We start from the raw sequence: 24124 nt of genomic DNA on the forward strand, positions 1-24124 counted from the left end.
TTCAAGAGAGCAAGATAAAATAATTTTAACAGAAATAAGGAAACTGTGAGAGGTTTCATTCCCCACGTTTCGTTTTATTGTTGTAACTGCTTATATTGGGCTCACAGTACAGTTATGATGACAACAAAAGATTTCTAGCGATTCCTCATGCCAATGGTTTTGATAGCACATCTTCATTGATCTAACAGTCATGACCTAAATTTGCTTTCATTTGCTCAACAAAGCTAATGGTTATGTAACTGAAGTACTGAAATTTTAAAAGCAACATATACAAAATAGCATGCCCAAATATAATTTGAATTTTTTTACTAACCATTTTATGCTTCATAACTCTAAAACAAGATGTATATATGTAAGCACAGGGTATGTTTTAAAATAATAGAGAAAACAAGGTTGTGAAAAGAAAATTAATTTTCAGAATCTTGACAAACAACTAAGTTGATATAAAGTTTCTCCAGATATAAAAGGTATCAATAGGTACAAAAAACAAGAATCTTATTTGAAAAAGGGTTAGTACTTGGTTATTGTGGCAGGTTAAGTAACGGTCCCATGAATGCAGATGCCATTAATTTCCAGAAACTAATTGCAGGAACCTCTGAATATGATATCTTACATGACAAAGGAAGTTGTGCAGATGTGATTAGAAATTTTGAGATTCAAACATTACCCAAATGAGCCCAATGTAATTACAAATTACTCAAAAGAAAATGCAGGAAGGTCACAGTTAAGAAATGGTGGAGGGATGGAGACAAAAGTCAAAGTGGTGAGAATATGCTGTACTGTTGGCCTTGAAGATGGAGGAAGGGGCCATAAATCAGTGAATATGGTGACCTCTAAAACTTGGAAAAGCTCTGAGACTCCTGTCAGAGCCTCTAGAAGAAGAAATACTGCCAATCCCTTGACTTTAGCCTAGTGAGAATGATGTTAGACTTTTGATCTTGGAAATAAAATTTGTGTTGTTTTAATCCACTAAAATGTGGTAAATTGTAACAGAAGCAATAGAAAATTATAGAATCATAATCTTTTTATGTTGAAATCAGGATATAATTTCAAAATTAGAGAACAAACCATGATTATTTATTTAAGTTGTTTTGAATGTGAAGGAGACTTTATAAAAGCATGTTTTGGGATGTGTGGGAGCCTATTTGTAAGGAACATGGCTATGCTGCCGCCAGGCAGGCCTAGGCTGAAGTAAACGCCCTGCATGACTCAGCAGGATTGGAATGCAGGTGCACAATTCCATGTGTTATACAATCACAGTTATGGAGCCATAACATGGGGAGACTCATCACCTGCCTCTGATCCACTATGTTTGTGAGGTGTATAAATGCAGCACTGACATCGTGAGAGAGCTGCTGAATAAAGTCATGTTGGAGCTACCTCCTGTCTTTCAAGTGTTCTGGAAGAACACTTCCAGCTCCCTGCCCCCTATTCACCCATTCCTCTCAGACCTCATCTGGGGCTCGAACCTGACATTTGGCATAGTTGGCAGGATGAGGTGAGTGGGTATTCAGCCCCTGAGGCTCCTGGGTTGGCCATGTGGCTGCAGCATGGACTGTGGTACCCAGTGGCAGCTGCGCTGTTAAGATGGACTCCAGTGGAAGCATGGGAGGCAATGGTCTGGTCTCCCTCAAGGGTGGAGAAAGCACTGAAGCACCTGGAACACACAGCACCAAGAAGGAATGCGCCTTTGCCTCCAGAGTTGGATGGGTGTTTCTAACTGCAGTTCAGGAAGTACATGTTCAGTCCCTTAAGGACACTGCATAGGTAAGGGACCTCCAGGCACAAGCTGTGCTCCTGGGGGCCCAAATGCACAGCTTAGAGAAAAACCTGGGGGTAAGGGAACTTCAGCCACAAACAGGACACTTAGAGGCCCAGATAAACAGCCTGGAACAGGAGTTAGAAACTGCCATCAGTGTGTCCTCCCAGCCAGAAACTCCTGTTCAGTCTGATGATGAGAAAGATGAGGTTCCTCCACTGTGGGCTCATCCCATGATCCTTAAGACAGTAGAGCACAAAAAGCCATTGAGCCCCAAGGGTGGGCCCAGGGCCCCCCTCCCATAGTAGAGCACACTTCATATAGTGCCTACACCCCCACTGAGTCATGGGAGTTAGGCAAGCAGGGTATGCAGTGCCTAGGGGAGCCCTTCCCGGCCTGAATGCTTTGTCTCTGGGACAAAGTTGCAGATGCATTTTCTGCTCAACCTCCAAGATGGAAAACTGGCTTTAATTACAGTGTAGACTGATGCCTGTGAAGTACCAGAAACTGTCAGGAGATGACAGTTGTCTACAGACTTGGTGCAAGTGATTCAGGAGAAGGATAATGCTGAGTGACCCAGTCCCTCCCAGGCACTTCAGTTCAAAGACACTTGTTGCAGTCAGGTAGGTGTATAAAGCTTTTACTGTTTAATTGGGGAATTGGCTGAAGTGCCTGGCACAGCGGGACACCAGAAAACCAAAAGCCACATGTGACTTGGCAATCCACTGATCCCTGAACCCAGATAAGTTTCTAGGCAAGGCTGCATAGGCAGTTCTGAAGACTGGTCAGTGAAAGTAAAACCTGTATCTTTGCACTTTGGCATCGGCTGGTTAGCTCTTTACTTATGCACTGTGTATGTCTCTCCCATACCTGAATACGTTCTGGGGGTGAATGTTTTGCATAGCTTGGCAGCTGTGTTGTCTGTCATGGACTTGATGGACTGCTTGACAAAGGAACGGGGACAGTACCACTATATAGCGGACTTGGCTAATGCATTCTTCTCAGTCGACATCACTCCAGAGAGCCAGGAACAGTTTGCCTTAATGGGAGGGCAACAATGAATTTTCATAGTGTTGCCACAGGGCTATGTGCCTAGCCCCATCATATGTCATAGTCTTGTTGAGATTATATTAACCTCTAATTCTCTTGCAGATTTAAAAACAGCAACACTCCTTTTGCCTGGGATGCAGCTAAGACCACCTTTCTGGCAACCAAGCAGGCTATTCAGCAGGCACAAGCCCTATAGGTGATTAATCAGAGGCACCCATTTAAACTTGATGTACATGTGACCACCGATAGTTTTGACTAGGACCTATAGTGCTGCACAGAGTGCTTTAGAATGCCAGTAGCCTTTTGTTTCCAACTTTGGAAGGGAGCTGAGCTCTGGCGTTCATTATTAAAAAGCAATTAGCTGCTGTATATGCTGCCCTTCAGGTCTGTGAGAGAATAATGGGACAGGCTATCATCATCATATGTACAACTTAACCATTAGCGGGATGGGTACACTCATGGGGAACAACTCCCTGCACTGCAATGGCACAGATATCCTCTTTAGCAAAGTGGGGTGCCTACTTGGAACAGCAAAGTATACTGAGTACAAGTCCCTTAGCAACAGAGGTACAAGAGGGCTTGGGGCTTGTATTCCTAATGCAAGATAAGGCCATGGGGCCTGAGGCACCCCTAGACCCTGAGCCACCACCATTTAAGAAAGAGTGCCCCCCTCCCATTCTTGATGGGGAATGGTAAATGGTTGGGGCCAGCTGGGGCGCTACTGCTGCCTGGACTGCTATCACAGTCCAGCCTAGTACTGACACTATATGGTTTGATGCCAGGTGTGGATAAAGTGGCTGAACTCAGCAATGTAAATGGTGATCACCAGGAAGGTGACACCTACAGTAATTTTCACCACCAGGTGGGCAGTTTATTGAGGCTTTGGTTAATTACCAAAAAGTTACAGAATTGACTAATTATTCACCACCCCATATAAGGCCAAGCCACACGGCAAGACCTACGGAAGGAAGAATGTCCGTCTCCGACCAGGTATGGGATGAATGGCAATCTGTTGTTGCCTGCCCCAGTGCCTCTGAAGGCAAGAGAACAGAAAGCCTGGTGGTGGCCATGGACCCTCCAAGTCCCCTTGCAGATGGTTGGCTATCATAGCTCCCCTGGGCAGGGGGCCTGCAGTATTACTGACATGTTACTCCTTGGGTATTTAATGTGTGACCTCCATGATTGACCATTCGTAGGAGAACGGCCAGGGAAGGGACCCTCCTCTGGGGAACACATGTACTGTCTGTGTGGCCTATCATGAGCTCCCCTGTGACTTTGGCACAGATACAGGACCCAAAAGAACCATGGGGAGCTGATAAGGTGTGGTACCATTGCCCAGGGCAGAAGCCCTTAGTGGCCGCGTTGTTATCCAGAGATTAAAAGTTGGCCTGTATTTTGCCTGAGGAATGTGATTTACCCGTTAGTATTCATGCCTGCTTTGGCATTTCAGCCATAGTTTGGCATGCCCCTACAGCACCATGGACTAGGCCCACACCTATGCTGAGCTGACCAATGTCTCCAACTGCTGGATCTGCACCCTCCTTCCATTAGCAGCTGCGGATGGCTTGCCCTGGGCTTCTGTGAAGAACTGGATGTGGCTAGAGACAATGCTTGGGATGCAACATGTGAGCTTTGGATAGGGGGGTTGCAAAACCCACAGCATGCCTGCCGTCTGGCTGGCCCGTAGTGTCCAGGATGGATGGGGCTGGCTAATAGGAGAACAAATGTACCATGATATATAGAGCACCACTGGGGTAGTATCACTGTGGGATGGTTGCCTGATGTGGCCTGTATAAACAGAAGGCAAGTTTGACTAATTGCTGGGGTCTTAGAGTGAGTTACTTTAAGAGTTTAGAATGCCTGGGGTCCCCATTTTAGGGGACCCTCCATGCCTAAAAGAGCCCCACCGAGTTGTCACAGTCAAGATGGAAGAAGAATTCCCGCTGGTTTCAGACAATACAGGGAATAGAAAGCATTTTGAAACATGCCCAGAGTGTTCTTCATAGCAATAGCCAACTCTCTGAGGGAAACTACTTTAGGGAAGCCTTATGTGACCAAGGAAGGGGCTATGAAAGCAATCTCAGCTCCCTCTAGACTTCCAGTTCCATAGGAGAGGAAAAGGTTACATCTCCATGATCCGAGCCACTAAAAGAAAAAAAAAACTCTAAAATCAAGAAAACAAACTCTCATCTCATGAAACTACAGAATGAAGAGGAATATAAAAGTAAAGCAAGTAGGAAAAACAATTAAATGTTAAAAATAACAGCATGAATCAATATAATTAAAAGCAGATAAGCAATTGAGAAAAATCAACAAAACCTAAAGCTGGTTCTTTGAACATATCAATAAAATTTGTAAATCTAAGCCAGGATAACAAAAAAACACAGAAAAAGAGAGACAGGGGTGAAAACATTATTGACTAATTCTAGAAATCAAAGGGGTCATCATTATGGATCCCAAGGAAATGAAAGGGATCATAAAGGAATATTATTGCAAATTTCATAATTTGATAACTTAGATAAAAAGGACCAATTTCTTTTTTTCTTTTTTTTTTCTTTCTTTCTTCATTTTATTTATTTATTTATTTTGAGAAGGAATCTCACGCTGTTGCCAGGCTGGAGTGCAGTGGCACGATCTCGGCTCACTGCAACCTCTTCCTGCCAGGTTCAAGCAATTCTCCTGTCTCAGCCTCCCAAGTAGCTGGGACTACAGGTGCTTGCCGCCATGCCCAGCTAATTTTTGTATTGTTTTTGAGATGGGGTTTCACCATGTTGGCCAGGATGGTCTCGATCACATGATTCACCTGCCTCGGCCTCCCAAAGTGCTGGGATTACAGGCGTGACCCACTGCATCCAGCCCAAGGACCAATTTCTTAAAATCACAAACTACAAAAAGTCCTGTAAAGAAAAATCCATAATCTCTACTGACCTAAAATTATCAATGACATGAATCAATGATCAATAACTTTCCCAAACCGGAAGCACCAGGCCCAGATGGCTTCTGCTTAATTCTAGAAAATGTTTAAGAGTAAAAGCCATAAATTCACTACAATCACACTAAGAAAATAGAAGCAAAGGGAATACTTCATAACATGCTCTATGAGAGAAGCATTATCTTAAAACAAAATGAGGATTAAGATACAAAAAGAAAGAAAATAAACCAACATCCCTCATGAACATACATGTGAAAGTCTTTAGTAGAATATTAGCAAATGAAATCCAACAAGGTATATAAAGACCAAGTGGGATTTCTTCCTGGTATGCAATTTATGATTTCAAACCAACTATATTAATTCAACGCAGCAATAGTCTAAAGAAGAAAAGTCAGATAATCAGATAAACAGACGCAGAAACATAATTGATACAATTCAGTACATATTTATGATAAAACACTCACCAAACTAACAATGAAAGGGAACTTCATCATAATTATACCTACCAAAAAAAACCCTACAGATTATATCATATTAATGTTGAAAACCCAGATGAATTCTCACTAACATCAGGAATAAGGCAAGGATGTTATCATTCCTATTCAACATTATCTTAGAACACCTAGAAAATCCGGTAAGAAAAAATAAATGCTACACATACAGATTCAGACGAACAAAATAAAAATGCTTTTTCCTCCAAGATGGCATACCGGTTGGTATATGTAGAAAATGCCAAGAAATCAACAAAACTTTGAAACTAAAAGCAGTTACAGCAAGATCACAGGATAAAAGGCCAATGTAAAAATGTTCATTTGTTTCCTTTATATCAGAAATAAAAATGTGACATCTGAAATTAAAACACGAAACAATTTTACACTAGCAACAAAATGAAATACGTAGGAAGAAATCTAACCCAACCTGTACAGGACTTATACACAGAAAATTACAAAATTCTGATGAAAGTTATCATATAGAATATCTAAATAAATTGAGAGATACTCTATGTTTATGCATCGGAAGACAATATTGTTCAGATGTCAGTTCTTCTATAACGGATCTGTCTATTTAATGCAATCTCTAAAATCCTAGCAAGTTATCTTGTAAATATGAAAAACACTGATTCAAAAGTTTATATGGAGGCCAGGCGTGGTGGCTCATATGCCTGTAATCTCAGAACCTTGGGGGGCTGAGGTAGGCGGATTGCTTGAGCCCATGAGTTCAAGACCAGCCTGAGCAACCAAGTGAAACCCCCTCGCTACTAAAAATAGAAAAATTATCTAGGCATTGTGGCACACACCTGTGGCCCCAGCTACTCCAGAGGCTGAGGCAGGAGAATTTCTTGAACCTGGAGATGGAGGATGCAGTGAGCCGAGATTGTACCACTGCACTCAGCACTCCAGCCTGGGTGACAGAGTGAGTCTCTTTCTCAAAACAAACAAACAGTTTATAAGAATAGCTAATCAATACCAAGAGGAACTTTGGAAACTATGTACATACAAGGACATTAAACAAAATGCTCCTGAAAAACCTTTGTGTAATTAAGAAATTAAGACAGAAATTTTAAACAACTTTGAAACAAATGAATATGGAAACATGACATAACAAAAACCTCTGGGATATGACAAAAACAGTGCTAAAAAGGAAGTTTTATAGCCTTAAATGTGTACATCAAAAAATAGATCAGAAATTTTCAGGTTCCTCAAGGAACCCAAAAAAGAAGAACAAATGAAACTCTAAGTTGGCAAAAGAAACCACAACAACAAGAACAGAAATAAATGAAATAAACACCAAAAAACAATACACAGCATTAGCAAAATGAAAGACTAGTCCTCAAAAGGATAAACAAGATTGATAAACAATTAGCTAGACTAATTTGAGAAGAAGAAAGATGATCCAAATAATCAAAATCAGAAATGAAAATAAAAACATTACAACTGATACCACAGAAATACAAAAGATCATCAGAGACTATAATGAACAACAATATGCTCACAAAGTAGAAAACACAGAGGAAATAGATAAATTCCTGGAAACACAGAACCCCCAAGGTTGAACCAGAAACAATTAAAAATCATTAACAGATCAATAACGAGTAGTGATATTGAATCAGTAATAATAATAATTCAAAAAAACTCCAAGAAATCAACGACAAAACAATGGAGCTAAAAGCAATTACAGGAAGGTCACAGGATAAAAAGCCAACATACAAATGCCCATTTCTTTCCTTTATACCAGTAATGCTACATTAATTAAGACAGTGAGAGAATAGGCAAATCAATTGAACAGAATAGAGTTCACCAAATTCCACTAAAATACAGTACCTGAGCTTTAATAAAAGAGCAAAATAATTCACTGGTGACAACATTCCCTTTCCAACAAGTAGTGCTGAAACAACTGGACATTCATATGCAAAAAAACCAACACCAAAAACTCAAAAGGAACCATAAGCCTCAATGAAAAATGCAAAATGCAAAACATCTAGGAGATAACATGAAAGAAAACCTACATAACCTTGGATTTGGCATTCGGTTTTAGATGCAATGTCAAAAGCACAAGCTGTAGAAAAAAATGATGTACTTTATAAATATTAAAAATTTCTCTGCAAAAACACTACTAGGAAAACAAAAAATATTTTATGAATTAAAATAAAGTATTTGCAAAACATATATCTGATGAGGGACATATATCCAAAATATACAAAATACTCTTACACAACGATTAAACCAATGAACAACAACTGTTAATCAATGCTTAAATCTATAATTAAGAAAATCCCAATTTAAAAATGGAAAAAAAAATCTGAATAGACACCCACCAAAACACATAGATTGTAAACATAAACATGAAAAGGTATTTAACATCATATATCATTAGGGAATTGTAAATTAAAACAAAAAAATTGATACTGCCACACTCTTATTTGATTGGTAATATATATTTTAAAAATACTATAAATATCAAATGCTGACATGAATGTGGAGCAACAGGAACTCTCTTTGAATTCTGGAGTATAAGAGGGCTTTATAGGGTAGTGAAACTATTCTGTACGGTACTGTAATGGTAGATACATCATGCCATGCATTTGTCAAAATCTATAGTGATACAGCACAAATGTGAACCTTACTGTAATGTATTGACTTTAGTTAATAATAATGTGACCCTATTGTTTCATTAATTGCAGCAAATATACTATAGTAATGCAAGATGTTATTAACAGGCAAACTGTATGCAGGGGATGATATATGGGCACGCTCTCTCTGTGCTCCCTGCTCAATTTTCTGTAGATCCAAAACTGCTTCGGTTTAGTTAGGAACAGTTTTGTAATTAGAAAAATAAGTAATTTTCTGGACCTCTTTAAATTTATCTTTTATGGTAAACAATGTTTCCACTAATTATTTCACAGTATCACTGCCAGAAATTTGGTAGCAGAAAAGTTTTCTCCCATTTTAATGTACTTGTGAATGTTTTACCTTTAGATTTTTAAAGCATCTTACGAGTGATTGCAATTGCGGTATGCTCGACTTTCTCTATTGCCTGTTCTTCAATTTTTTAATCTAGTAATGTGAAATCTTAGCCCGGTCTGCAACAGGATCAGTTTTGCTCAGTGGATAACACTAACACAATTCAGGCTACTACTTATTAGGACAAATCAAAGAAAATGAGCCTAAGTACAAATTCCAAAATATGTGATTGGCCTGATTTGTAACAACGTGTGCCCAGCTTAAGCTCACTAAGCTTTATAAGAACCCTATCTACAAACGGCCGTTGTTCAATCAATTAGGAGCAGCTGAAGCACCTGACCAGATTTCTAAACAAGGCATTGTCTTTTAGCAAAGCAGGCAGACTCCTTGGCGTTTCAGGGAATTGTCTCTGGAAGTGGATGTGGCAGCAGCGCTGAGGTAGTGAATTTAACTGCGAAAATGAGGCCAAGCTGGGGAAAGTGGAAACAGAAAAATCTCAAGACAAAGCAGCTAGAACCATACCATGGTTGGGATTAAACAGAGAATTGAGATGCTAGAATTCTTTGGACCTGTTTTATTGGTTTGTTTCCTTTTAATTATTGGTGGCTGTAAGAAAATCGATCTTAATTAAAAAACTTTTACAAAAGTCAAGTATTATTACAGCACAAAATGCAGAAAGCTAACTTTTGCTATAAAGTGCAAAAACAAAGAATCCATTAACAAATGAACATAAACTGAATGCAGATGGGCAGATACCAATGCTCTGTTTCAGGAAAAACCTCTCCTAAAGCACATTAGATATGAGGATACCCAAGGGTAATGAGCTATAAACATGTAGACATTATTTAAATTTCAATACAAATACAATCTTAAAACTCTTAACAACATATTAATGCCATTTGTTTTTGTTTGGAAAAAAATCCCATCTGAGAATCCTTTAAACAAAAAGTATGCAGCCAGGTACAGCTGCCATTTTCTTCATTTTATACAAGGAAAGGAAAGCAGAAGTTTAGTTATCAACCAAAATGGTAATAATGGCAAACGGATAACTATGATGAACTTCTCATTCAAGGAGTGAATTATTTAACAAATGATTTCTCATTACACTGCCTTCAGAGACCATGAGTGAGCATCATGATAGACTCTAGAGAGATGAACATTTTAAAAAGTGATCTAGTTTGGATATGTGTCCTCACACAAATCTCATGTTGAACTGTAATCCCCAGTATTGAAGGTGGAAGGTAATTGGACCATGTGGTTCGATTTCTCATAAATGGTTTAGCACCATCCCCTTGGTGCTGTCCTCCTGACAGTGAATTACTTCTCATAAGATCTGGCTGTTTGTAAGCGTGTGGTAGCCCGGGAGCAGTGGCTCATACCTGTAATCCCAGCACTTTGGGAGGCTGAGGCGGGAAGATCACTTGAGGTTAGGAGTTCAAGACAAGCCTGGCCAACATGGTGAAATCCCATCTCTATAAAAATACAAAAATTAGCTGGGCATGGTGGTATATGCCTGTAGTCCCAGCTACTCAGGAGGCTGAGGCAGGAGAATTGCTTGAACCCTGGAGGCAGAGGTTGCAGTGAGCTGAGATCATGCCACTATACTCCAGTCTGGGAGACAGAGTAAGACTCTGTCTCAAAAAAAAAAAAAAAAAAAAGTGTGTTGCACCGTTGCACCTTACTCTCTTTTGCTTCTTGCTCCTGCTTTTGCCAGGTGATATGCTTGCACCCACTTTGCCTTCTGCCATAAATGTAAGCTTCATGAGGATACCACTATGCTTCTTATACAGCCTAAAGAACTGTGAGCCAATTACACCTCTTTTCTTTGTAAATTACCCAGTCTCAAGTATTTCTTTATAGCGGTGCAAGAATGGCCTAATACATCTCCATCACTTTCAGAGGCTAAGGTGAAAGGATAGCTTGACGTCTGGAGTTAAGACTAGCGGGGGTAACAGAGGGAGACTATGTCACTACAAAAAATAGGCAGACTAACAATTCCAGTCAATGCAACATAAATAACTTCTGAATAATACATGGATTCATAAAGCTTACGTGTATAGGATCTTTCCTGAGGTGAAATGGAAAAGACAAAAAAAAGGGAACATGTACTAAAAACCCTAAAAAATGTAATGCAGATTAAAACAGAATTAACTCAGAAGTTTTAAAAATATGCCTGTACAACTAGCCTTGAAATCTGTTTTTCAAATTCTAAGATTAAATCAGAGCTTTCAGATTAATATCACCAATAAAAATGGATTATCCTCAAGAGAAAATAGAAAAATAACTGGAATTGCAATTGATATGATTAAGAAGGATTATATAATCTCTAGAGAGACATGAAAGGCAATCATAAAATCCAAGAAAAGCTTAAAAACAAAAAGCTTAGACAAAGCAATGGTGGTGAGAAACTTTTAGAATATTTGGAAAAAGATCTAATCTAACTTTGAAACTTAGAATTCTCTCCCTATTATACAGAGGTTAGGACTGAATTTCTTTCTACTTGTTGCTTTAGGAAATAAAATGCTGCCTGAAAACAGCATACTATTTTAGGTCGTTGGCTCTGTATTTAAATGGCCTGGACTTTTATTTCAAATCTGATATTTATTAAAAATGTGGCTTTGGCAACTTCCTTAAATATTCAGTGGTTGTCTCCTTGTGGTTAAACGAGGATTAACCCAAGTTATCTGGAAAATAGAAATGGACACAAAGTGGAAATGATAAGAGAATTAGGAAAATGCAATCCTAGACTGACTATGGTGAGGGAATAGGAAAAATGAGGCATGAAAGGAATAAATACAAGAGTTGGCAAGATAAAAGTTGATCACAGCTTCTGAGAAAAACACAGCTAGTATTTTGGCTATGTGAGGGGTTGCCAATTAAAACACAAGACACTAAGTTCTTTTTGAATTAGATAAATGCCCAATAAAAATAAATCTAGACTTAGTAAAGGAGATGGGTTTTTTTTTTCCTTAAAAAGATGATTGCAGTAGGGAAAATGTTCTAAACTCTGAAATCTGCAAGCATAGGAACATCAATGAGAATTTTTTTTCTTTATTTTAACCTGTTGGGACGAGTTATCAGGGATAACAAAAACTTTTAAGAGTAAATCTATGGAGATTGAGCAGGCAGCATGGTTGCCATTGTATGATAGGAAATGTATCTCAATGTGGCCAGCCAGTCTCTGGGATGAGCTGGTAAGGGGGGCACATTCTGCCTTTTAGGACTTGCTCAGGCTTGTGGGCAAGCCAAAGTTCAGGGGTCCATGAGGAGGAAAAATCTGACTAAAGCTTGGCTAAGACAGGACAGAAGGTAAGAACTGGTTCATTGAGATCACTTGATTGTAAACAATAAATATTTTGTGGACTTTGGTTGGTTGTTTTGGTTTGATTTTTTTAATAAGTTGTCCTACCCAATGTTTGGAATTTATTTACTTTAAAAAATAATATAGTACTTCTGGTTTGTGGCCCAGCATGCAAGGAGCTTGAAAGTCTTCATTCTAGCAACTGGTATAAAGCTGAAAGACTGACGGATCAACAATTGTTCCTAGGACCATCAGTGAAATGAAGATGCAGGGCAAATGAAGGCACAGGGCAAGCTGATGCTCCCAAATTGGAGAGAGAGAACATTGCATTGAGAGGATTTTTACTTACCCGAGCAGAAATACTCATGGGAACCAGGGTTGGATTAGGAAAATTGGAACAGTAATTGAATTGTTGGCAGTTTAGTGTTGACAAGACTGAGAGAGTTAAAACCCCCAGGAGAACCTAGCTAAAAGGGGCCTTACACTTTTGGTTTTACCTGCAGCAGCTCTACCAGTTTCCCAAGGTAAATATCAAAGAAAAATTGTTATGTTTTCATCAGGGAAAAACGAAGGGCAATCATTGTTAAATAAGCCAGGACACTTTATTATTCTTTTGTTTAGCAATTCTTTTATATTTTTAATTTTTGTGGGTACATAGTAGGTGTATATGTATATATACACATAATATATATCATATATTTATATCTCTATATATAGACATGCAATACGCACAGTTTATTATTGTTGAAAAGGCCTCCTCTAAAAAGAAACTACCAGAGGCTAACCTATTGTGGTTTTATCAGAATCTAATTGATCTTGGGGAAAGGAAATACTCAACTTAAGCCCACTCTAGGCATCTTGTCCTATCTAAGGGTTGGGGTGAGAGTGGGGGAGGTTGGGAATCACTTGTGATGTTCATAGCCCAGTAGCATAGGCTCATAAAATACTGAGATCTAGTCATAATACTATAGTAGACTACTTGTTCCCACACATTTTACCAACACATCGCTAAAAACCCATTTACCAGAGTTCCTTTCACCCAGTATGGCATGCACCTCTTTCAACAAAATATTACAAGTCATACTAAAAGGCAAAAAAAAAAGCGCACCGCTTAGAAAGGCTGGGCAAGCAACAGAACCACACTCAGACATGGCAGGTATGTTGGAATTATCAGTCCCTAAATTTAAAACAACTATAATTAATATGCAAAAAAGTTATGGAAAAACTAGACAACATGCAAGAATGCATGGGAATTGGAAGAAGACAGATGGGAATTCTAAGAAAGAAAATAAAATGCTAGAGGTGAAAAAAAAAATCACTGTAACAGAGATGAAGAATGGCTTTGGTGGGGCTCAGTTTTACACTGGATATGAGTAAGGAATGAATCTCTGAGCTTCGAGATATGTTAACAGAAAAAAGCAAAACAAAAAAAAAATGAGAAAGAAACAGATAGAACAAAATATCCAAAAACTATGTGACAATTACAAAAAGTGTAACACATATTTAATGAAATACTAGAATAAGAAAAAAGAGGAAACAGAAGCAATATTAGAAGCAATAATTACTGAGAATTTTCCCAAATCAATTTCAGACACCAATTCATAGCTTCATGAAAATCAAAGAACACCAGGCAGAATAAGGGTCAAAACTTATACTTATAATTTATTATACTTATGTATGTCATATTCAAAATGCCAAAAGCTTAAAAGATAAGGAAAACTTTAAAGAAGCCACAAGGGGGAAAAATACCTTAACCTATAGATGAACAAAGATAAAAATCACATCTGAGTTTTCCATTGAAGCCACACTAACAAGAAGAGAGTGGAGAAAATATTTCAATTTTTGAGAGAAAAATACTCATCAACTTCAAATTCTGTATTCTGTGAAATTATCCTTTAAAAAATGGAGAGAAAAGCATTTCTCAGACAAATAAAAACAGAATTAGTCACGAAGAGACCTGCCTTGAAAGAAATTTACAAAAGTCTCTTAAGGGAAAGAAAATGATATACATCAGAAATTCAGATCCACATAAATAAATAAAGAGCATCAGAGAATAAATAAGTTTTCTTTTTCTTAATTGATCTGACAGATAACAGCTACTTGGAAACACTAGTAGCAAAATATATCCAAGTGTGTATGTGTGGGTTTGTGTCTCCTCTTTTCATTCATGAATGTCATTGATATGTTTCAAATCACCATAAACGTACCTACCAAGTATAGTCAAAAGTGCAAAAGTTCTTTTAACCATTTTCACATGTTATAGCAACAGACAAGTAAAAGCTTTTCCACGCTATTTTTATAGGCTATGACTTTAAGAAGCTGATAAATAACCCTGTAACAAATCTACAGAATCTTTAATAAAAACTACATTAATAGCTAAGTGCTATCGTGGTGACCCTTCTCCTTCTAGGACTTCATATCTAGAGAGCTATTTTGAGAATGATTATTTTTATGAAAGTAGAAAATGAAGATATAATTTGGACATTTTTCTATTGTCCTGATGTCACTTTGAGATTTCTAGTAAAATGTCCTCCTCAAAGGGGAAGAATAATTTTAACTGTAGATATTTAATCAAAGCTCTCCTACAATAATGTTTCCTTAATATTACACTTACATTTGCATTCAACATTTATTTAACATTTCTTGGTTGAAAATAGAAAGATACATGAGATGTGTGCAAATCTGCTATTTTCTTGAAATGGTTTATATTGGTTTTGTTTTGTTTTGTCTTTTACTTTTCTTTTTCCTAACTTGACAAAAGGATAATTATCCATATGAATTCACTTTGTCAGGCACTTGTCCTGTTCATTGATCCAGAAGAAAATTATGTCACTTTTATTTTTATGTTCTATCAAAGATTTCTTTGTAAAACTCAATCCTAAGAATATTTACTTGTGATATAACTTTGGTTATCTTATTTTATGTGTAGTGCTTATACTTCAGATGTGTGGTCTCATTTGCACTTTGAGTGCAGAAAGCTGAGAAAAGTGTTGCTTTCACCCTGAAAACAAAAAAAAAAATATTCAGGTAATGTAAATAATTATTACTTTCTTTCAACCATCAAGAACTAGTTTTAAATTTCTTAAAATCTAAGAAAAAAAAAGGGCCTTGCAATGAGAAATAGTCTCTGGCTCAACTCCTGGAGACCCAAGAAGAAGTGACGACTAGACTTACACAAATAGGTAAGATCTTAGCAAGAACCTTCAAGAACCTGTTGAAAATTGAGTGTGAGCAAGTGTGAAGCTACTTACCATGGAACTTAGCCTGCAAAAAGACCATTATTGGAGTCTATCTATAGAAATGAACTCCATTGGTCTCAACTTGTTCCTGGACATGGGCAGCCACAGATATCCTTTGCCTGCAGTAACAGCAATCCTTCCTATTTCAAAACATCCTGAAACTACCCACATGCTTCATTACAGACCACTAAAGTCTCACTAGCTTTATAAAACCCTATGTGAATGGAATGTTTGCCAACAGACTGTCTCAGTGTATCCTCCCTTTCCTCTATAAAACTTACACATCTTTCTAATATCTTTGAACATTTTTGATAGATTAGATGGTTTCTTCTGATGCAAGTTGAATAAAAGGCCTTTGTTACTTTTGTTTTGGACCTAGTTTTTTCTTTTTTTTTTTTTCTGGGAATGCAGAGGCTCCTGGAAGCACCTAATTGTGGGCTCTTTTCCATACACCTGCGCAGGATGCTTAAGAGCACAATTCAGTCAGAAGTAAAACCAGAGAAAGCCTTTCAAGATCCAGGCAAAAAGATAAGGAAGAAAGTACCAGGGGAGGAAAGACAGAAAGCTCACCTAGACTCTTCTACATGATGAAATAAAAGCCTTGAGTCATGGAGGAAGGGTAGCAATGCTTTCTGCCCCAGGGCACAGATAAAGATGCACTGTGGCTAGGAAAGTGGAAAAAAAAAAAAAAAAGTAAAAACTCCTTATACACAGGGGAGGGATCACAAATAGTCCTGGGCAAAAAAAAAAAAAAAAAAAAAAAAAAAAAGGGTGCTCAATAGATACCTTGACAACAGGTATGTGTCATACTCCTAAAAGAAGAACAGAAATCCCATTTTAGAAAAATAATCACTAGAGATACAAGGTAGAGTTTGGCTGCCATGGAAAGAGGGCAAATCACTGAAGAAACTTTATGAACTGGTCCCATGGATACAGGGTGTTCCTAGGAGACTGAGCTCTCACCCACTCATCCACCCCAAGCACCCAAAAGTAGAATAGGAAGTCCTGAGTAATCAGCAACAACAGTCTACTGCTAACAAAGAACAAAAGTGTGACTACAGATTCCTTTTGATCTACAGGCATGCAGTGAAGCCAATAGATGAAGGTAGAGGGCTGATATTCCCGTTACCACACCAACTACAAAATTAAGCCTAGAGAATTACAAAGCTGGTGATTCACTAAAGGTAACAATAGCAATTGCAAAACCAAACACCAACTCCTAACTATTAAGGCTGGAATCAACCCTCATACTAATGGCCTAGCATCCTAGCATAAGAAAAGCGATGATCAATTCAGGACACGAATGTTACTTACCTCAGTCTCTAATCCTTTATGTATGACACCTAGCCCTTAATGAAAAATTTAGTGACACACACAAAAGCAAGGGTGCTGGTGGTGAGGTACAACCCACTGTGAAGAGACAAAACATTCAACAATGGCAGAGTCAGAGAAAGCGCACAGGTGGAGTGAGCACACAGAAAATTTAAATTAATTATGATTAGTGAGCTAAAGACTCTAGTAATGAGGTGGAAAATAAGGCATAAACATGTGGGGGATTTCACTGGGCGGACCAGAAGTATAAGAAACAATTAAATGGAAATGCTACTAAGAGCAACAATAAAAGCAACATCAGTAGCAAAATGGTAATTGATGATTAATGCCATTGTGAGCATCAGTTAACCTTACATATCTGAGGAAAGGATGAGTAAACTAGGACATAGGTCAATGGAAATCATCTCAAATGAAATACTTTAAACAAAGAGTATAAATACTGTAAAACAAAGAGTATAAAAATTAAAAACAGCAGCCGCTGTAATAGTTGTAAGACAAAATCAAACATTGTAAAATACATATAAATGGAATTACAGAACAACAGGAAAGAAAAAAGACCAGATAACTATTTGAAGAGATAATTGCTGAGAATTCTCAAAAATATTTCAAAAATAACAAGCCAGATATACAAGAATCTTAGAGAACTCCAAGCAGGATAAATGGAAAAAGAAATAATAAAAAAATCAGAATATTCCCAGATCTATAAGCATAATTTTCAAACTGCTCAAAACCAAAGATAAACAGAACATCTTGAATGAAACCAGAAAATACAGAAAACGTATAAGTATCTCATATACTCCATACATATACACAGAAATTAACAATTAAATAAAAATTTAAACAAATAAATATTATTTGACAATTAAAAAGCATAAAGAAATACACATGGTACAGGAACAAGAGAAGACTTTAAGCACATTGCTTGTCAGACACCAGAAATCCAGAAGACAATGGGATGAGACCTTCTAAGAACCAAAACACTGCCTATGTAAATTCTGAAGGCAGCAAAAGTCTTTCAAAAATGAAAGAGAAAGCACATAGTTTTTCTAAAACAATCTGAAAGATTTCATTGCTGTCAAAACTACCCAACAAACGATTTTAAAAGGTACTCTCTGAAAAAGACGTATGAGATAAGATGCAAGCAGGTGTCTGCATAAAGAAATCTCTCTCTCTCTCTCTCTCTCTGTCTCTCTCTCTCTCTCTCTCTCTCTCTCTCTCTATATATATATATATATATATATTTGAAATGGCTGATAGGGAAGGAAACAGAAATTCAGGAGCAAGGTGGCAGAATACAAGGCTCTGTTGATCCTACCCTGACAAGGACATCAAGTGAACAGCTATCTACAAAGAAAAAACACCTTTCTAAGAGCCAAAATCAGGTGAGCACTCATAGCACCTGGTTTTAACTTCATATCGCTGACAGAGGCACGGAGACAGTCTTGAATCATAAATGCCCCCCTCTCCACAGCCCCAGCGGCTGTCAGCACGAAACAGAGAGCATCCCTTGGACACTGAGGGCAGAGAGAACACAGTAAGTGTGAGGCATGGAATTCAGTGCTGTCCTGTTAAGAGCAGAAAAAAAAAACCAGACCAAACTCAGCTGATGCCTGCCTTGGAGGGAGCATTTAAACTAGCCCTAGCTGGAGGGAAATTGACATTTCCAACTCTCCAAACCTGAGTTCCTGCAAACCTGGTGACCTACTAACTAAAGAGCCCTTGGGCCCTGAATAATCAGCAGCAATATTCAGCTACTGAATCAAGGGCCTTGGGTGAGCCTCTGAGTATTGCTAGCTTCAGGGGAGTCTCAGCATATTAGCAGCTGTGGTAGCTATGGGGAAGAATTCCTTCTGCTTGAGAAAAGCAGAAGGAAAAGTAAAGGCCACTTTGTCTTGCACTTTAGGTACCAGCACAGCCACAAGGAAGTAGAGCACCAGGTGGATCCTTGGGGTCCGCAATTCCAGGACTTGACTCTTGGATGACATTTCTGGACCTGCCCTGGACAAGCGCAGAGGCCACTGCCCTGAAGAGTGAGTCTCAAGCCAGGAAGCATTCACCACAAGCTGACTTGAGAACCCTGGGCCTAAAGGGACCATCAGCAGGAGTCTGGCAGCACTCCCCATGGCTGTGCTGGTGGTGACTGTGGGGTGAGATTTCTCTGCCCTTGGAAGGGGGCAGGAAGAGTGGGAAGGAATGCATTTTGTAGTTTGAGTGCCAGTTCAGCCACGATAAAATATAACACTAGCTGGACTTCTGAGGTTTTTGATTCTAGTCCCTGACTCCCAGTCAGTATCTCTGGACCTATTCAGGACTGGAGGAACTCTCTGCTCCAAAGGGAAGGACACAGACATAGCTGGCTTTACCACTTTCTGATCCTAGAGCCCCAAGGCCTTGAGCCAACATAGGCATTAGTCAAGGAGTTGGTTATAGCATGCCTTGGGCAAAATCCAGTGTTGTGCTAGCTTCAGTTCTGACCCAGCACAGTCGAACTTCTGGTAGCCACAAGAGTGCTTGTTGTCACTCCAGCCACAGCTTTAGATGGCTAAAAACAGAAAGAGAGACTATGTTTGTTTGATAGAAAGTAAGAGAAGAGAACAAATGAGCCTCTACTTAACTGCAATTTTGATTTTCCAAGTTAATATCAGTATGACATATTCCAAGTTGTCATCATGTAAGTCTCCATGGTATGTGTACTACTCAACTTGGTCAAACTCCTGTCAGGAATAAAATTCTATTCAAGGGCTTGTTTAGAATGTTCAGAAACTAATATTTTTAATACTGGAATAACTAATATATAATTAATATAGGAATAATTAAATATAGATGACTGTTTTACATAAAAATACTCTCTTATAGATGCCCACCAGATAATTACTGGCGATTACTATGAAACCCTTAGAGAACTTACAAAGATAAATTAAATGAAATCATCAGTAAGCAATTTCATAGTAACTGAATTTAGTTAGGAATAGGAAAATGAAATGGAGATATTCCTGTGGAGATACTATAGTTCATTTATATATCATCACATCCACTACGTTAAAAACAATCAACAATGATATATTAAACATCAAGATAACACTCAAAATGACCTATAGAGAAGAAAAACACTGAGCTTGTCTAAAGCAATTACTGTAGTAACAAAAATAGCTAAGGGTTATTTAAATTTACTTTAACAAGGACTATAACTTAGGAATTAAATTTGAAGTTATCAATTGGAAATTTGCAACTGTAGATTACCAAGTAATATAGAAAAATGACATAAAACAGATATGTATGTTGTTATTGCTTTTATTAAAAATGCTTGTATATAGAATAGACAAATACAACATTCAAATCATATAGTGAGATGATTACAGTCTCATCAATGTGAATATATTGTATATGACATGAATAAAATTACTAAATCTTTGAGAAAACATGGCTAACACAATGAGACTTACCAATTTTTTATCCAAATGGAAAAATTATTAGACCTTCACCCATATACAATAAAAATTTCCATATTCAAAGCCCCAAACGTTATTAGAAAAACTTTGAAAACATTACAATAAATCATACATAGGTAGGTTCACCTTTGTGAACTGGAAAATATTTACTATTAAGTTTGACTATAAGCACATTAAGTAACATTTCATGAATAAATTGTGATGTAGTATGCTCCAGAATTGGAAAATATATTTCCATACTTATAAAGGCTAACATCTAGCCTCCACTAGACATTATTCAATTCAATAAGAATCCAATCTTTCGACTGGATAAAAATAAAAATGAGCGAAATATATAAATAGAAAATCCAAAATAGCAGAAACTAGAATGGTACAACTCCAATAATCAATGAAATAAAATAACATTTCATGACATAATATTAGCAGAATGAAAAAAAATTGTAGGCATAAAGAATCAGGAAAAAAGAAAAATATCAAACAATTTTTATCAAGGTAGAAACTGGTGTCAACATTTTAGAGGGAAAATTCTAATATTTAAAACTGTGAATACGTGTATATATTACTACTGACCACTGTAATTGCATCCTTTTCCAGGTGACAGTCCACATCTAGGAAAGGTTTTTGTATCAATATTTTTTGTAATATTATCAAAAATTTGCAAACAAATGTAAATACAATTGGTTATAGTCTAACAAAGGAAATTACAAAGGCATTGATGTGAATTAACATCATTGATCAGAATAGATTGATGTCGAAATATTTTGAAGATATCTGATAATTGAATGTAACTCGTGGACTGAAATTTCATATTAGAATAGGGAAAATGCTACCAGGACATTAGTAAGAATGTGGGTAAAAACCTGAAATACGGGCTGTGGATGCGATAATAATCTTACGTTGATATTGAATATCCTAAATTCAATAATTGTACTTTGGGATGGAAGGAGGGCTTGTATTCTCAAGAAATACATACACATTAAATTATTTAGAGAAAGTGGCCATAATATTTTAAGTTTGGCCCAAATTATTTGGAAAATAAATTATATGTACAGGCATACCATTTTATATTGCAGATCACTTTATTGAAATTTGCAGATAGATATTGTCTTTTTACATATTGAAAGTTTGTGGCAACCCTGCTTCAGTCAATTCTGTTGGCATCATTTCTCCAAAGCACATGCTCACTTTCTAACTCTGTGTCATATTTTGGTAATTCTTGAAATATTTTAAACTTTTTCATTATTATTATATCTGTTATGGCGATCTATAATCAATGATCTTTGGTGTTACTATTATAATTGTTTTGGGACACCACAAATCCAGGCACATATAAGACAGCAAACTTAATCAATAAATGTTCTGTGTTTTCTGACTGCTCCACTGACCACTTGTTTCCCATCTGTGTCCCTCTCCCGAGGCCTTTGTATTATCTCAGACACAACAATATTAAAATCAGGAAAAGTAGTAATACTAAAAGAGCCTTTAAGTGCTCAAATGAAAAGTCACATGTTTCTCTAACTTTAAATAAAAACTAGACATGATTAAGCTTATTGAGAAAGGCATGTTGAAAGCCAAGAGAGATTGAAAACTAGGCTTTTGGTGCCAATTAGCCAAGTTGAGAATGCAAAGGAAAAGTTATTGAAGGAAATTGAAAGTGCTACTCCAGTGAACAGCCTTATTGCTGATATGGCAAGAGTTAGTGATCTGAATAGATCAAATCAGCTGCAACATTCCCTTAAGCCAAAACCTAATCCAGAGTGAGCCTTTAACTCTCTACATTCCGATAAAGACCGAGAGAGGTAAGGAAGTTGCAGAAGAAAAGTTTAAAGGTATTTGAACTTTTGATTGTGTAGGAGGTTGGTGCCTACACAATCCCCTAGATACTTGATTGTGTATCATGTATCACAAATATCTACTGCATCTACTATATTTTATATGTATCAAAGCAACAATGCAATTTATTTAATAATTTATCAATACTTTGTGTCTTCTATAAACCAGGTGGTTACAAATACAATGGCAAACAAAACTGGCAAGATCCCTGCTAATAAATAAGTGAATAAACAAACTAGTAGCAACAAATATGGTAAGAAATAACAAGATATTTTAAAATCATAGGCTGGGTGCAGTGGGGCATGCCTGTGATGCCAGCATTTTTGGGAGTCCTAGGCGGGAGGGTCGCTTAAGCCCAGGAGTTCAAGACCAGCCTGGGCAATATGATGAGACCATGTCTCAACTTTTTATTTAAAAAAAAAAAAAAAATTAAATTAAAATAAAAAAAGGTTGTAAGAGGTTGGTTAATGAGATGCCATCTTCATAACATAAAAGTGCAAGGTGAGGCAGCAAGTGCTGACGGAGAAGCTGCAGCAAGTTATCCAGAATATCCAGCCAAAATAATTGATGAAGGGAAGTACCCTAAAGAATAGATTTTCGGCTTAAGGAGATTTTGGGCTGAGACAATGGGATTTTCTAAATATACAATCATGTCATCTGCAAACAGGGACAATTTGACTTCTTCTTTTCCTAACTGAATACCCTTGATTTCTTTCTCTTGCCTGATTGCCCTAGCCAGAACTTCCAACACTATGTTGAATAGGAGTGGCGAGAGAGGGCATCCCTGTCTTGTGCCAGTTTTCAAAGGGAATTTTTCCAGTTTTTGCACATTCAGTATGATATTGGCTGCGGGTTTGTCATAAATAGCTCTTATGATTTTTATCCCGGCCCGCGGGATAGTCGAAGCAGGCCCTGGAGGAGGGGGTGGGAATTTGGGGAACAAGAGATACGAGAAATGGAGACAAGACAGTGCTCTGATCAAGTCTCTTTTAATGGCGGTAATGCAGTGCCTTATATACACTTGGAGGGAAAGGGGTTGGGCCAGAGGCGGAGATGATCTCATCGCAGAGGGCGTGACCAAGTAGGTATTGGTTTCTCTGGTCGAACGTCATGTTGCACCTGCGCTGTCAGGTAGTAATTTTCGCAGGCGCGGGAAAAATGGGTGAAGAAGCAGGAAGAGCGCCATCTTTTATGAGGTATTAATACAGGGAAAAAAGGCAAAGATAGGGAGAAGGCGTGGGGTGGAAATGAATATAGCTCAGGCGTTTTTAATCGTCAGTTATTATTCGCTAAGGCTGGGGCGTGCAGCTCCGGACAGATTTTGAGGTACGTTCCATCAATACCGAATTTATTGAGCGTTTTTAGCATGAAGGGCTGTTGAATTTTGTCAAAAGCCTTTTCTGCATCTATTGAGATAATCATGTGGTTCTGGTCTTTGGTTCTGTTTCTATGCTGGATTACGTTTATTGATTTGCGAATGTTGAACCAGCCTTGCATCCCAGGGATGAAGCCCACTTGATCATGGTGGATAAGCTTTTGGATGTGCTGCTGAATCCGGTTTGCCAGTATTTTATTGAGGATTTTTGCATCGATGTTCATCAGGGATATTGGTCTAAAATTCTGTTGTGTCTCAGCCAGGCTTTGGTATCAGGATGATGTTGGCCTCATAAAATGAGTTAGGGAGGATTCCCTCTTTTTCTATTGATTGGAATAGTTTCAGAAGGAATGGTACCAGCTCCTCCTTGTACCTCTGGTAGAATTCGGCTGT

Source organism: Macaca mulatta, chromosome 6, assembly GCF_049350105.2.
Source record: "Macaca mulatta isolate MMU2019108-1 chromosome 6, T2T-MMU8v2.0, whole genome shotgun sequence".
In the NCBI taxonomy this organism is placed as follows: Eukaryota; Metazoa; Chordata; class Mammalia; order Primates; family Cercopithecidae; genus Macaca; species Macaca mulatta.